Below are 15,648 nucleotides of genomic sequence, written 5' to 3'. Positions count from 1 at the left end.
CTGAGCATCAACGCTCTAAAATAGCTCTGTTCTTTGTGCCCTAATACGATAAGGCAACCAAGAAATGAACAACAATGAAAGACGTCTATCACTTCACCTTTAACTTCAAACTTGAATGAAATAGGGGTGTGGGAGGTTGGAGGGGGTAGTTGGGAGTTGCTTAAGTTAAAATGCTATGGAAAAAAAAGATTACTTGATACAAAGAAAGAGGACAAAGATAATTGGTCATAAGCTTCCATATGTTTCGGTTGCCCTTTTCTCTCTAAAATAAAGTTTGTAAAAAACAAATGTGGCACCCAGCCCAGGAAACTGGCAATATTGTCCAATTGAAAATTGGCTTTTAATTCATGATGAAATCTTTGTTATTGTTAGGGTTTGGAAAGCCTGAGTCCGGGGACCGAGCCGCTCATGCTCACAATGAACCACCTGGACACTGGATTACAGGAAAACAGTCTTTATGTGAGAGCGTGACTTTCAACATAGGCAGGCAGAGCCTTCTGGCCTCTGTAGATGCATGCATCCTGTTCTACAAATCTTCTCAGTAGTCTATGTCCACTCAGAGGGCAAGCCTATTCTTTGGCGAACACTATTTTCTGTTTAATAGAGATTGTTACAATGAGTCAGCAATAAGCACAGACTTGTTTTGCAGATGTAGTGCCATGGTCCCCAGAGGCACTGCTGCCCAATCCACCCAGCATGCCCTGCCCCTGTCACCATGGTAAATTCTGTAAAAGGCAGTATTGTACCTAAATCATTCAAGGTCCAGAAGAAGCCTAACCCTCCCTTTCCTAGAATCATACAAGGAACAACTACATCCTCCACCCTGTCAGGAGCCCTCATCAACACGAGATCCCTTGTAGCACACAACATGGAAATCGCTGACATACTTGCCTCGGTTGACTTAGATCTTTTTGCGATCACTGAGACATGACTCCATGATGCCGCAGGTCCCGCACTCATGATTGCCATACCTGACAATTACAATATACTAAAAGTCGATCGCCCCAACTCTAGGGGAGGTGGCCTGGCCATAATCGCCAAAACTAAATTAGCTGCTAGACTTTGCCCTCACCCTGAATTCACATCCTGTGAACTTCTCTCGGCAAAAATTCCTATCTCAAATAACAGCACTCTAACGGTCCTCTTGGTATACAGACCACCAGGCCCACTAGGTAGCTTCGAAGAAGACCTATCCAGCCTCCTCAGTAACACCATCAAAGACTCCACCCAGCTCCTTCTGCTAGGAAACTTTAATCTGGGCTTCAATGATGATGAGTATAAACAGGCCTACTCTATCCAATCTATCTTAACCGATCATGGCCTTACCCAAAAAGATTTAGCCCCTACACACATGAAAGGTCACACATTAGACTGGATAGCTAACAGAAACTGCACTACTACTATCTATAATATACTACCACAAATTTGGACTGACCACCACCTTATCTGCTTCTCATCCACTATAGAGCCCCCTAAACCAGCCAATTTGGAAACAGCACCACCCATGCCCACTAGAAGCAAAAAAGATATTACGGCTGAAAAATTACTTCCACTTCTCCTACCAGACCTTAGAGCCAGTACTACCAACACGGACCCAAATACTCTAGTTGAGACATTTAACAATGGTTGTATACGAATTGTTTGTTTTACAACTGTTCGAATGACAATTGACCTTTTCACAATTGACCGAATTGTGAAGGTCAATTGTACCATATATGTGGGGGGAAACCCCCCACAACCCCCCACCCAACGCCAAACCCCCCAACACCCCTATATATATTACCAAACCGATATATATATATATATATATATATATATATATATATATATATATATATATATATATTCAGTCAATTGTGAAAAGGTCAATTGTGACCCTTTAAATTCGGTCAATTGTTCATTCGAACAATTGTAAATGAACAATTTGGGTAATACCTTAACAATACTATGTCCAAAGCATTGGACGCCATTGCCCCTATCAAAGAACGCAAAAGTAAACAAAAAGCTCACCTTAACTCATGGTTTACACCCCATCTTAAAGAATTACGAACCCAAAAACGCAAACTACAAGCTATTTGGAGGCACACATCATCAATTGAGAATAAAACACTACTTGACAACCTTGCCAAACACTACAAGAAGGAGATAATCCAAACCAAAAAAGACACATTCAACGAGAGAATCAGCAAAGCGAATTCCAACTCGAAAGAACTCTTCTCCATCCTTCGGGAAATGGAAAATCCGATCGCTCAGATTGACAATGCTCCCAAGGACAAACAATGGTGCACGAGTATCCAAAATGCCTTAGCCAACAAAATTACAACTCTTCAATCTAAAATTGCGAAGAAAAAAGCTTCCCTGAGCGCCACTGCAACTCAGTCCACCCAATTGCCTGATACACCCAGAACAGTCACCCAATTCAATTGTGAACCATTCAGATTTACCAACATATCCATAGTGGAAACTGAAAAGGTGATATCCTCCCTGAAACCCTCCAATTGTCAAGGCGACAGCTGCCCTGCACAAGTCATCAAGGACGCAGCCAGAGACTTGGCACCCTTCATAGCTAAGCTAATTAACGCATCCTTTGGAACTAGTACTGTACCCACCAACCTCAAAGAATCTTGGGTACTGCCCCTCCTTAAAAAACAGACCCTTGACCCAGCCATCCCCACTAATTACAGGCCCATCACTACGGTACCATTTCTCCTTAAAATTATCGACAGAGTAGCCTACCTCCAGATACAAAACTATCTAGAGACGAACCAATTACTAGGATCGCGCCAATCTGTTTTCAGACCACTACACGGCACTGAAACGGCCCTAATTGACCTTAAGACTCAAATCGACAAGTTGAAGGATAAAGGTAAAACAGCTATGCTCCTCCTCCTGGACTTATCGGCGGCCTTTGACTTGGTGGACCATGCAGTGTTATGCAACCACCTAGCGTCTGCCGCCTACTTCTCAAGTGAAGCGATAGCTTGGGTACAATCCTTCCTGGCCAACCGGACGATGAGAGTGTTCTCCCCTTCAGCTTCCGCGGACCCAATACATATCACCTGTGGTGTCCCACAAGGTTCATGTGTCTCCCCCACAATGTACAATATCTTCACTAAGCCACTCTTCGACAAACTTGACAGACTGGGGATAACATACACCAACTATGCAGACGATACGCAGATCCTCATACCACTTTCTGGCAACTTTGTCGAAGATACAGCTCTAGTAAATAAGATGTATCTCCTCATTCAGGCATGGATGGCCTCCCACGGCCTCTGCCTGAATGATGACAAAACAGAGATACTGATCCTGGGTTCCGACTCCAACCTCAAAAAACTTAGCCCCAATTACCGTGCCTTCAATATTGATGGCAAGTTATTCAAAGTGGCAACTGAGGTAAAAACTCTAGGTTTCTACCTTGATGCCACATTATCTCTCAAAAAACAAACTAACGCTGTTGCATCCTCGACGGCCTACACCTGCAAATTAATCAGGGCTTGCAGACCTTACCTCTCCAAAACCAACTGCATCACGCTAGCCAACGCCCTAGTAATGTCTAAATTAGACTACTGTAACGCCCTCTATTCGGGCGCCAGCAAGTCTATCATAACAAAATGCAAACTCTACAAAATAATGCCTTAAGAGCAGCTCTGGTCATACCCCATAGAGCACACATTTCCAACACTAGGAAAGATCATCACTGGTTAAAAATTAGCGACAGAGTCCTCCTTAAAACACTATCCCTCACCCATAAAGCACTGAACAACACCGCTCCTCCATACATTTCGGCTAGACTAAATAGAAAATCTTTCACATACCACACAAGAGCATCTAACCACCTCTTACTTGAAAATCCCAAATTTAAATTAAAAAAACGGGCAGAGCCAGTTTCCCTGTGAAAGCCGCCTGTGCATGGAACGCCCTCCCCTCTGCATACTCGAGTTTTAGACGCCACGTGAAAAAGTGGCTTTGGTCTAACGACAACTAACCAACTAATTCTCTTGGCCTGGATTCACCACTGGCTAACCACTGTGAATAACTACTAAGTCATTCCTGATCCCTGACCTGACTTCCTCGTTGTATAGGAACACCTCTCTTCCTATACCCACATACCTGCTTGTTAATTTGTTAATAACATCTGTACTGTATCTTCTTTATGCATGATTGTACGTAACTAAGCTCAAGTGTTCTTCTAACTGCTGCGCCCGGCTACCCCTGGGTTTGGAGCGCATTATCAAATAATAAACTAAACTAAATTAAACTAAACTAAGCCAACATACCACCCTTTTCTCTTGTATTAATACATTGGGGTAGGATGGATGCCTCCATCTTTCAGAGCACTTCCTTTTTTCTAATTTTGGCTGCCCTCATACAATACTGAGCCAAGAAGGTAGAGATATTACAGCAACACCTCCTCCCTTTCCTTTCAGCTTGAACCATGACTGTAGTATTAAGGATTCTGCCACCAGCAGGATTTCTTGACATTGGGTTTTCTACTGCTTGGAATGTGCTGACAAATCAATTAATGTGCCATTCAGCTGCGCTTCAGCAAATTGCAGATATCATTGTACCCACCCAAATTATGTTCAGCGTTATTTGTTCATAGAAATCTTGTGCCTTTTTTTTTATAGCAACCAGTCAGTAATAACTTTATTTCGGCCCACTGTCATAAAAGTACATATAAAAAAAACGTTATTAAATAATTGCTCACGGTTGAAAATGGGTGCGTTAAAATATACAATGTTCACAGCAGATTCTTGTACAGCAACGCAGCAAAAACTAAATCCTGCCTTTCTTTTCTACCTCTAGTACAACATCTTTGAGGCACGTTATAGGACAGTCATGGCATTGCGCACAGTGCATCCATCTGCGAAGATACAGTGGTGGAGCCAAGGTTGGGGCCAAGGGGGGCAGTGGCTTCAACCTGATGCTCGGTGTGCCCCCCTGGCTCCCGCTGGACCTGGGCCTGGGCCTGGGCCGGGTTTGTAACTGGCCTAGTGCCATTAATTTCAGCACCCCACAGGGCGCATGTACGTGCCTCGTCGCACACGCTCTCAGACAGCTTGGGGGAGCGAGCGGGCCCCAGTGTCTCTCAGACAAGTTTCCGACCCCTGCCTCCTTTTTACAAATGTGCAGGTGTCAATATTATCATAGACTCGCGGCAGCGGGCAGCTGTCAATAAAATGTGATTGCGATTTGTGTGAACATGAACACAATGCAGTGCACCGACCAAGACCGAACTCAGCTGCTGAGCACACACTACAGTAGCAGCAGGCTGCACGGGCCGGTGGCCCATTGTTTAAAATTCCCTTCCACACAATTATTCCTTCCTATGCATGCCTATCCTGGGGATGATGATCCTGTCTGTTTGCAAATGAAAAATGGACGCGATAATTATCATGCAGACTACAGACCGTCAGACAAACAGAGAGAGTTTGGTGTAGGGTGGTGGGCCCTGCAGTGCCAGCCTGTGGGACGGAGAGGCTGGAGCTGATGATGCACTGCCCCTGCAACCAGCCTGATGTCTCATGCTGCATCCTGCATGCATGTATTGAATAAACATCACTCTATGGTGCGATATGACAGTTGCCTGGGCAGTTTCCATTTAATTTCCCCGTCCCTGGGGACTATCTGGAGCGGAGACCGATGTGCAAGTTCACTTCATCCAGGCGCATTTTCCATGTATGTAGAAAATCTTAGCCCAGAACAACAACTGCAATGCCACGTGCCTTTGGGACCAGTCCACGTCCAGGCACGCACAGCACGCCATCAGTCCGCCAGTAGCTGCTGCCCACAGCCCTGCCTGCCTGTTCCTGATGTAAACAGCACAGTCAGTGCAACGCCACTGTGTGTGACTCAGACTGATTGCCCCAGCCCTGGTGGTCTGGTGGTGCTGGAATCCTGGCTGCACGGACCTGACCGTCACCTACGTGCACATGGCCATGCCGACTTATGAGAGTGACAGAGAGAGACGGTGTGACTACTGACTTTCGTGCCGGTGCTGCAGCCCGCCCTGAAGGCTGCCCTTTCTGCCTCCTCCTGCCACTGCTGACCAGCAGCCCACTGCCTGCCACTTGCCCTGCCCCACCAGGATAGCCCAGCACCCAGCAGCATCTGAATTTCAGAGGAATCGAGGGACTGTACAGTCGGACAGGCTCGGAAGGAGACTTGGAGTGAGACAACAGGGCTGCAAGCCTAGGAGTAAGTAACTAAGCTTCTGTTGTCTCCCTGGGCCACATACACTTCAGGTGTAAGCAAGTGCAAGTTGTGCCATGGCATGTATTTAGTAAAAATCAGTTTTATTTTAGCTTTTTTTTGCATGCATTGGTTGGGGAATATCTGGGTGCAAAGCGAGCATGCATGTATGTAATAAAATCATGGCTTTTGATTGGTCATTTGTGAGGACTATGAATGTGTAAATGAAGTATTGTTCGAAGCGCATGGCCTTTTTTGACTTTGACACAGCCACAATTCTATTTCTGACTGTGTCTGGGATATTGCTGTATTTGGCGGGTGCCGAGGGTTGTTTATTATCCTGCATCTTGGAGGCATGTTTGTTGTTGCATTGCATCTGAGCAGGCTGTGCTTAGTGCTTTTGTTTTGTAAGTGTAGTCCTTTGGCTGACAGAATTTTTCATTGTGCATTGCATTGCAGAAATTGCAGTGCCAAACTTGTTCTGAGCGCGTGCCGCACGTGTGCGGATGGTTAATTAGAATCCATCTAATAATTAGATGGATAGATAAGGCCTTGCCTGGCATGCGGACTGGGGCCAGGTGTTCGTTTCAGTAGAGGCAATGGCAAATGGCATATCTATAGATTATGAGAAGTGAGGGGGCTGGGGCAGCAGCCGCACATGAATCTCTGAGGTGAGGAGTCACACTTTGTTTGCCCAGCGGGCGCAGTATTTTTGCGGTTGATGTCATGCAGGCAGCCTTAGCCGTGTGCTGCTGTGCAATGCATGATGTACGGGATATATACGAGTCTCGGTCTGACATAAATTATAAGCAACGTGGCCTGCCTGATGAGGGATGTGTGGTGGGGCTGCGGTGGGGTGGCACTGCAGGCCTGTGTGACATGATGTTATGCACAGTTTGCACCACACTGATGCTGTGTCCACTTTCCACTCTGTGTGCCTGACTGCCTGGTCCAGTCCAACATAAATTATAAGCAGCGCAACCCCAATGAATGATGTGTGGTGTGGGGTGGTGGCACTGCAGGCTTGTGTGCCATGGCCCATGATGTTATGAACAGTTTGCACCACACTGGTGGCTGTTTGATGCTGTGTCCACTAAAGACGTGTGCCTGATTGTCCGGTCCAGTCCAATATAAATTATAAGCAGCCCGATGAAGGATGTGTGGGGCCAGTGGGGTGGCACTGTAGGTCTGTGAGCTGGTTTGTGCCATGGTGTTATGAACAGTTTGTAAGTGATTTGAACCCGGCACTCCACCTAAGTCAATGCCTAGCGTGTGATGCACAGCTGGAACCCTTGATTATTTATTTATGTTTAGTTAGTTCTTTTATTTCTGAATCATATACCCTTATATCGCGCCCCTCTCTTTGAGCCCCGCCTCCCCCCGGTCACACTGAACCAGGAAGCAGGCTGTTTTGAAAAGTAAAAATATTTATTTATGGATTTGCACAATATATATATATATATATATATATATCTCACACTATTTTATGGATTATACAATGATCACCAATGGGGTGATGTCGCAATAAATCTCTGAGGACCAAAGGGCTGTGGACTATACTGTTTGCTGTGGCGAGTGCCTCTATCCAGGAGGAAGAGGGAATTGAAGAGGAGTTCTGAGTACAGAGGTGCGTGTGCCTGTACCTTTAACAACTGACCCAGGAGTCAGGTCACCTGACCTAGGTCACCTGGTACATAAGGCCGCCTCCAGTGCCCTTGCGGCGCTAAGCCCTGAGGACCAAAGGGCTGTGGACTATACTGTTTGCTGTGGCGAGTGCCTCTATCCAGGAGGAAGAGGGAATTGAAGAGGAGTTCTGAGTACAGAGGTGCATGTGCTTGTACCTTTAACAACTGACCCAGGAGTCAGATCACCTGACCTAGGTCACCTGGTACATAAGGCCGCCTCCAGTGCCCTTGCGGCGCTAAGCCCTGAGGACCAAAGGGCTGTGGACTATACTGTTTGCTGTTTGGCGAGTGGCGCAGGGCGCCGGGTCACTGTGATTCGGCCTGATGGATCCAGTTACACCAGCCTCGAGGACGAGAGCCCAAGTCAAACGCTTAGCAACATATGAGGACCACCCTGTCAAGCGGGCCCGCCAACAACAGGTGAGCCAATACTATTCATGTGGCTCAATATTAGAAACTTGTGAGGATATGACAGCTGTGCTTGTTGAAGAGGTTTTTGAAGACTCCCCGGGCGAGCCATTAGTAGCCAATGAGCTTCTACACTCATCTACTATCTCCGCTTCCTTATCTCCGCCCCCGCCTCCTAATCTTACCCAACCCGCTGAGATCATGACTCGGATGGGCATCGTTGATCACACGACGGGTAATGAGTTGATGGATAACATACAGGGTGATGTGCTTGCTCCTTCGGCCACCGTGGCGGACCCGCGGGCGCTGCCTGGAGACGGTGAGGGGAGCGCGGGCTTCGCGGGTTCGCCGCGGGAGGGTGCCGTGGTGGATCGGGCGTCTTCTACGGTAGCGCCGACTCCGGCCACGAGCGATGACGCAGGTGGGCGTGGCTGCATTGTGACTGATGCGGCCGCGAGTGATGACGGCACAGACGCGGAGGCTCGGCAGCGTCAGTTGGACTTGGAAGAGGCATGTCTGGATAGCAGACTGACCGTCCTTGCTGACGCGGTAGATCCTCCATCCGCGGTTTTTCCTGACTTACGGAAAGTTGGCATGACTAAAGTGGTGAAAGTAACCAAAGCAAGTACGAAGTCTGGGAGACAGAATGACGCAACCACGCACTTGCACTCGCATGGTACGCCACAAGCTGGTCAAGGCGTGGTCATGAATGCTCCATCAACATCACAAATAGTTCCTGCTACCCCCTTAGATCCGATGGATCCCTATTTGCCATTACTAGCACCAAACATATTACCACAAAGTGAATGTAGCCTAGGTGCGGTAAGTGATAATGTAAAATGTACCGATAGAAGGAACTCGTTGGAGGTGGTTTCTGAGGTCTTGCAAAATCTGATCGATTTAAATAAATCACGTTCATGCAAACTGACGGACATGGCTACCCCAGATCCAAATGTGACACAAAAAGTTTCCCAGAGTAGACAATGTAGAACCATGACGAATGTCAATAGAGATATATGGGGATCTGGTAATTATAAAAAATTACGAATTGGATCCTCTGAGGAGTCAGCACAATCATCAGAGGAAAAGGTGGTACACTCCCAGAAAAGATTGCCCTGTCAATCTACTGAAGGTCATGAGTTTGAGAGACAACATCAAATACATCAACCACATTTAAGTCAAAACTCAAATAGCGATAAGCCAGACGAGCCTATGTCAAGAGATTCATCGTTTGTGGCATGTCCATTCCCAAAAACAAGAGAACGCGTTCGGCTCTCACGATCTGCACGTGATGCGCAGCACACTTCTGGTGGCGGATCTGTAGCCCCGTGTGTACATGTACCATCGAATGACCTACTAATGGCCCTGACATCCGCGATGGCAATCTCCCTGACACCTTTTACTAAATTGTATGAAACATTAAACGAAAATGTGAAGGATGTTACAACACTGCTGGCTCTCGTGAATTCAAAACTCGTTCACCTAGAGTTAATGCACAGAGGCCAGGAGTCAAAACAAGAGGAGATAAACCAAAATCTACTGGCAGGAATGGAAGCAGCTAATGAAGCCAAACGGAATGACATGATCGATAAAAAACTGTTTGCGGAGGTTGCAAAAGAAGCGCTGGCGCTCTTCCACAAACCAAACACACACCTAAAAGGAGAGGAGATGGGCAGAGCAAGTAACATGGCTCACGTGGATATGAATGAGCAGTCGACTCTTCTCCCACTTCCATTCACTATTGCAATGTCCACAGAGCATATCGGTCAGCAAACGCCATTACCCCATAGGAAAGATCAGTCCCCTCAAACCAACTTGAACCCGACAAGCCGGCAAATGGAATTAATTGGCTTGCCAAAAGGTTAAACTAACGATGCCGCTTTTCACGAGGCACCTGGTGAAGAAAATTCGAAGAACATCAGTGAAGAATCTGAAAAAGGTGAAGACCAGCTGTGCTCACTGGAATGCTCGTTCCATTCAGCGTTCATGCAAACTAAAAATGTATCAAACCCCGCTTTGCATGACTGTCAACAAGCATCTGGCTCGCTGTTTATACAGCAGGCGGTGGCTGATGATTCATGCCTGAATGAAGCGGCTGTTGACAAGACAAAGCCTGCAGGCCTATTCCCCATTTTTGGAGGTATATTGGTCGAAGCCCAAAATAAAATCATTGGGGAAGTAAGAAAAAAAAATCCCTCACAAGCGAAAAAGGAAAAGAACATGCCTGCTCGTAAGAAGTCGAAAGAAAAGGGAGCCCGAAAATGTCTTCGCAACATCAACATGTTCCAACTGGTCGATGAAGCGATCACATCTAGTCTAAAATTAGCAGACACAATCAAGGTGAATAAACAAGTTGATGTCGATTTGACAGGAATTATCACGCCACTATCCGAGGCTCTACAAGATGAAACCGAGCTGGACGATCAGGAGTTACTGGAATTATCAGTTTACGAGGATCCGATTCAAGAAGTCCCTGTGGTAATACCTCTTGTCGTGCCGTGTGATCACAAAGCAGTCATGTTGCCTTCAAACTCAGGAAGGAATAGTGAGCTCAGGATGCCAGTAGTAGGCATTGCTAATTCTCACGACCAGTTGCCGGGAAAGCAACAAGCTCCACCTAATATCATAACATCGGAGTCCCGTGACAGGGTATGTGTGATAGTTTTACCCGTAGGAGAGGCTGTAGAGGGGGAGCAAGGGCCTAAGAGCCCGGAGTTTGTCACCTTACAAGAAAAACGAGAGCGGCTGGCGAGAAGCGCGGCAACAATGAGTCAAAACGTTGGTGGCACAGGTGTGCCTCCTTTGATAAGGATAAACGCCGTAAAAGGAAAAAGTGAGCTGGCCGTGGCACTGGTGGTTGATGATTTACCCAGATCACGGAAAACCGAGTACCATCAGCCTGAGGTGAAGGAGATCAAACTTAAAGACAGGAACGGACACGAATCAGCCCAACCGGTAGGGTTAAGCCCTGCAATTAAATTGATGTTGGAGAGGTTGGAATGTGGTGAAAAATTAATTTTGAATCGATCAAATGTGCTAAGGCTGCTTCATCATGTGCCTAGGCTACGATCCCTGTGCTCTAAAGATCTGCGTATTATCGAATTTCCGGAGGAGCTACGCACGGATAAGGTGATCCTACATATAAATTCCAATATAATCGTAAATGTAATTTTGGAATCAGATGGGGAGCTATTGTCTCTAGGTTTCGATACTTATAAATTAATGGATCCTGTAAGGTGCAAAAAAGTAGTGATGAAAGACGGAACCGCCCAAGCTCAGTTAATACAAAAAGGTAATTTAGGGGACAAAGAAAGCTTAAATAGAGCTGAATCCAGAGAACAAATCCAGCAGGAGCAACTTGTCGTGAATGAGCTGGCGCCTAAAGAGGGGTCATCAGTTTCTACGCGAAGAAGTGTAGGCGCAGGCAAAAAAGAAGAGATTGCGAGAACAAGTCCAATGGCGAAAATTAAAATCACCATAAACAACGGTGGCTCTGCAGACATGACTACTCCGATAATGGTAAATAGCCCATCGGACATAGATACGACGCAGGACTGGAAGTGGTTGGCCTCGGCGTTGAACGTTAATACTCGCAGCTAATGCCTAAAGGCCAGCGCGGTGCACTTATGTTCTTTTGCCTCATGGAACACGCGAGGGTTCATACATCTGCTAAAAAATGATTGGCTGCATGATTTACAATTGATTTGCCTGCAAGAAACGTGGTTGTGTGAAATGCCAGTGTCTTCTGAATTTGAGTGTGCACTGAACCCCGCTATCAAGGCAGAAAAGGGACGCCCTATATCTGGTCTCTTAACGATGATCAAACGATCTTCAGGTTACCGGTTATTAAATTCCTCTAATGTTACGCCTTACATTCAAGTATGTGAGATTGGCAAAAGCAACGCAATACGACAAGTGGGGGAGGCGATCCATATAATTAATCTATACTGGAACCATTACCGGACTGGAACATACTCGTTCATCGACCAGGTGACATTAATAATCGACAATTTACTGGAGTCAAACAAAGGGGGTTGCTTGTTAGTTTGTGGCGATTTAAATGTTGATATTTGCAAGCCAAAGAATGCAATTAAGAGACAACTCGCGAATACCTGGTTAGAAGAACTGAATGTAAGAGGTCTATCAATGCTAAACGGATGCACACAAGGAGACATTCCAGCTCAGCCTACGTGGCGGCGTGAATGTCAATTTTCGACCATTGACTATATTTTTGCTTCAGATATCATGCAGGCGCGGGCAAAATCCTTGAAAATCCGTACCATGAGCAACAGTGACCACGATTTGTTGGAATTAACATTCCGAGACTCAAAAGAGGAACAAAATCAAAAATGGATATCAAAAGTTCTGGTGGAATCAAATCGACTCCGGGTGAGACTGGATGAAAGTGACGTGGCCAACATATGCGCTCAATTTAGATCAACTCCCGAGGAGATTGAATACGTGTCCATTCTGTCTCAATTCAAAGCTAAAAACATCGGGATGAAAAACTGGTCTTTCCAGAAGAAACATCGCTTCGACCTGTTGGTGATGCAGCGCAAAAGACTGATGAGGGCCGAAATCCGGAAAAACAAGCAAGGGCCAGTCCATGAAATAATAGCAAAAAATCGGACAACCAAACAATCCTACAAAAACTGGATAAAAAGTCACAAATGTATATTACTTCAGCAAGACGCAGAGGCAATGTTGAAGATCCTAATCACTAAGAACAGTAGAGAGTTCTGGCGAACTATTAATCATATGGAAACACCGCAAGAGGCTTTGCAAGTATGTCTGATATCTGAATCTGAGTGGGTGCAGCATTTTTCTGCTTTATACCACAAACATTTAGTTCCTACCACTTTAAGACATAATTCAGTACCATGGGATCTATACTTTGCGAAGGATGAGATCCGAGAGGTAATCATGAGAGCTAAAAATTCCAGAGCACCAGGCCCTAATGGCCTGTCGAATTTCATGATTAAACAGTGCCCTGATCTCTGGACTGATTTTTGTTTCGACCTATTTGGAAGAATTAATACACAAAAACAAGTGCCAAATTCATGGAAAACTGGGATTATAGTCCCCATATTCAAAAAAGGAGATAGATTATCACCAAAAAACTACCGACCTGTGGCGCTGCTGGATGTCTTGGGCAAGATTTATGCATCGTTGCTGAAAACCAAATTGCTCAACTGTGCTATAACAGTAAAGAGAGTTGACGAAAGACAAGCGGGATTCGTAAAATTGGTCGGATGCTCATTGAACCTGCTGGTCCTAAACCTACTGAAGATGGAAGCCCTCTGATCAAACACGAAGGTGTACCTAGCTTTCGTTGATTTCTCTAGCGCCTTCGACATGATTGATCGTGAGAAGCTGTGGCAGAAAATGGAGGAGTGGGGTTGTCCAGTGGGTTTCTTAGCGGCGATTAAAGAGCTTCATACAGATACCTCCATTACAATTCGCCTAGATCAATCAGGCTCCTTGTCGGCACAAATCAAGACACAAAAGGGTGTCAAACAGGGATGTCCGTTGGCAGCAGCAATTTTTAGTCTCTTCATCTCTGATATCGGCGAGGCTATCTATTCCGTGAGAGCGTTTCCACCTAAGCTCAATTCTTCACGGATAAGTTGGCTGCTGTATGCCGACGATTTAGTAATCTTAGACTTAACCCCGATTGGCCTTCAACGGAAACTAGACGCAGTACAAAGTTATGTAAGCTCGAACAACCTCAAGATCAACGCAGCAAAGACGGAAATACTGGTGTTTGGGAACTTAAGAACGACTCAAACTGTAAATGCGACAAAGTACGTGTGGAAACTAGATCAAGTACAGCTAAAGGTTTCAAAAAGAGTGAAGTACCTAGGTATGATACTGAATTCTAGTATCTGTGATGAGTCCTGGGTAGTAGAATCCAAGAGGAAAGGTGGCCAGCTAGCTTGTCAGGGTCTAGTGATACACAGAAAGTTTGGGCGTTTTTCGATGCACCTCTTGCGTAACTTTTATGAACAGAAAGCGGTACCTATCCTGATTTACAGTGCGGAAAATGCGTTTGGATGTTCGTCGAAGCATTGGGCATCCTTGGAGCACATGTTCTGGATGAAAGCGCTAAGTTTACCGATTGGGATCTCGACTGCTTGTATAAGATACGAACTTGCGTTAATATCACTGCATGCTCGAGTCAGCTGGAATCAGCTAACCTTATTTCGGAAGTCCAGAATAGAGGAAGGAATCTTGCAATTCAAGATATTACACCAGGCTTCAGCAAAAGGGTGTGACATTCTATCTCAGTGGGTGAAACGTTGTGAAGATCTGTTGGCACTACACAACATCAGCATCGAAATTCTTCTAGCAAATCCAACGGCAGCAAAGGAGAAGCTCTGGCGTGCCGACTGGATTTCCACATGTAGCGAGCGAAAGTCGGCTAGCGCCATGAAAGACTCTCCGGTCGAAGCAAGAGCCTTCAACGTGCCTCAAAAGTATCTGAATCGCTTTCCAAACTCGAAAGCAAGAAGACTGTTTATGTTATTCCGGCTAAATGCCTTCAAAACAAAGGAGAGGACCAGTCATTGGCCATGTAATGTAAGTGCAAATTCCACCTGTCGCCTTTGCGAAACAGATCTGGAGTCACTTAAGCATCTTGTGCTTTTCTGTCCAGCACTAAAAGACATAAGATCAATTCATATGAGCCAGTGGTATAATGTCCATCAGTCCATATGTGCGGAGGAATCATGGCAGATTATGTGTAATGGTTTGGATATGAAATTAATATTGCCCCTGACTTCCTTCTTGGCAGCAATTGAAGAGAGACTAAATGCTCTTGATAGGCTGTGAGCTAAAGAGGTTGTGTAAAGCCATGTTTGACTCAGTGACCTTAGGTGTTATCTGAGTATGCTGGCATAAGAGGTCACTGGTAGGAAGTAGGATAATGTTGGAATCATGATTTTGTTTAAAATGTTGTGTTAAATGTTTGCCTGATGTGTTTGTTGTAATATTTTAAAGGTTTGAACTAAAAAACAATAAAATAAAAAATAAAAAAAAATAAAAAAATCTCTTTAATCACACAGAGTATTGATAGAAAAAATAATGCAGCATAGAATAATACTTTGTGTAGGTTCAATCAAAAATGCAATGTAATTACTCTTTCCCCCTGCACACTACTCAATCCCCCCAATATGCAGTATAAAGAGAAGGAAGGAGAGAAAACATGTTTCAGGAATACACACTCAACAAATACAGTATCAATCCCAATTCCCCCCCAGCAAACACAGAGAAAAATAGGAATGATTGCAAACGGGTCAAAATGGTTTTGAATGTGGCTTTGAATGGATGGTAAAATTGAATCAATACTAGTGGGAGCCGC

The sequence above is a fragment of the Ambystoma mexicanum genome, chromosome 4q, assembly GCF_040938575.1.
Source record: "Ambystoma mexicanum isolate Mex_15411 chromosome 4q, UKY_AmexF1_1, whole genome shotgun sequence".
In the NCBI taxonomy this organism is placed as follows: domain Eukaryota; kingdom Metazoa; phylum Chordata; class Amphibia; order Caudata; family Ambystomatidae; genus Ambystoma; species Ambystoma mexicanum.
Note: the sequence above shows the minus strand (reverse complement) of the source record.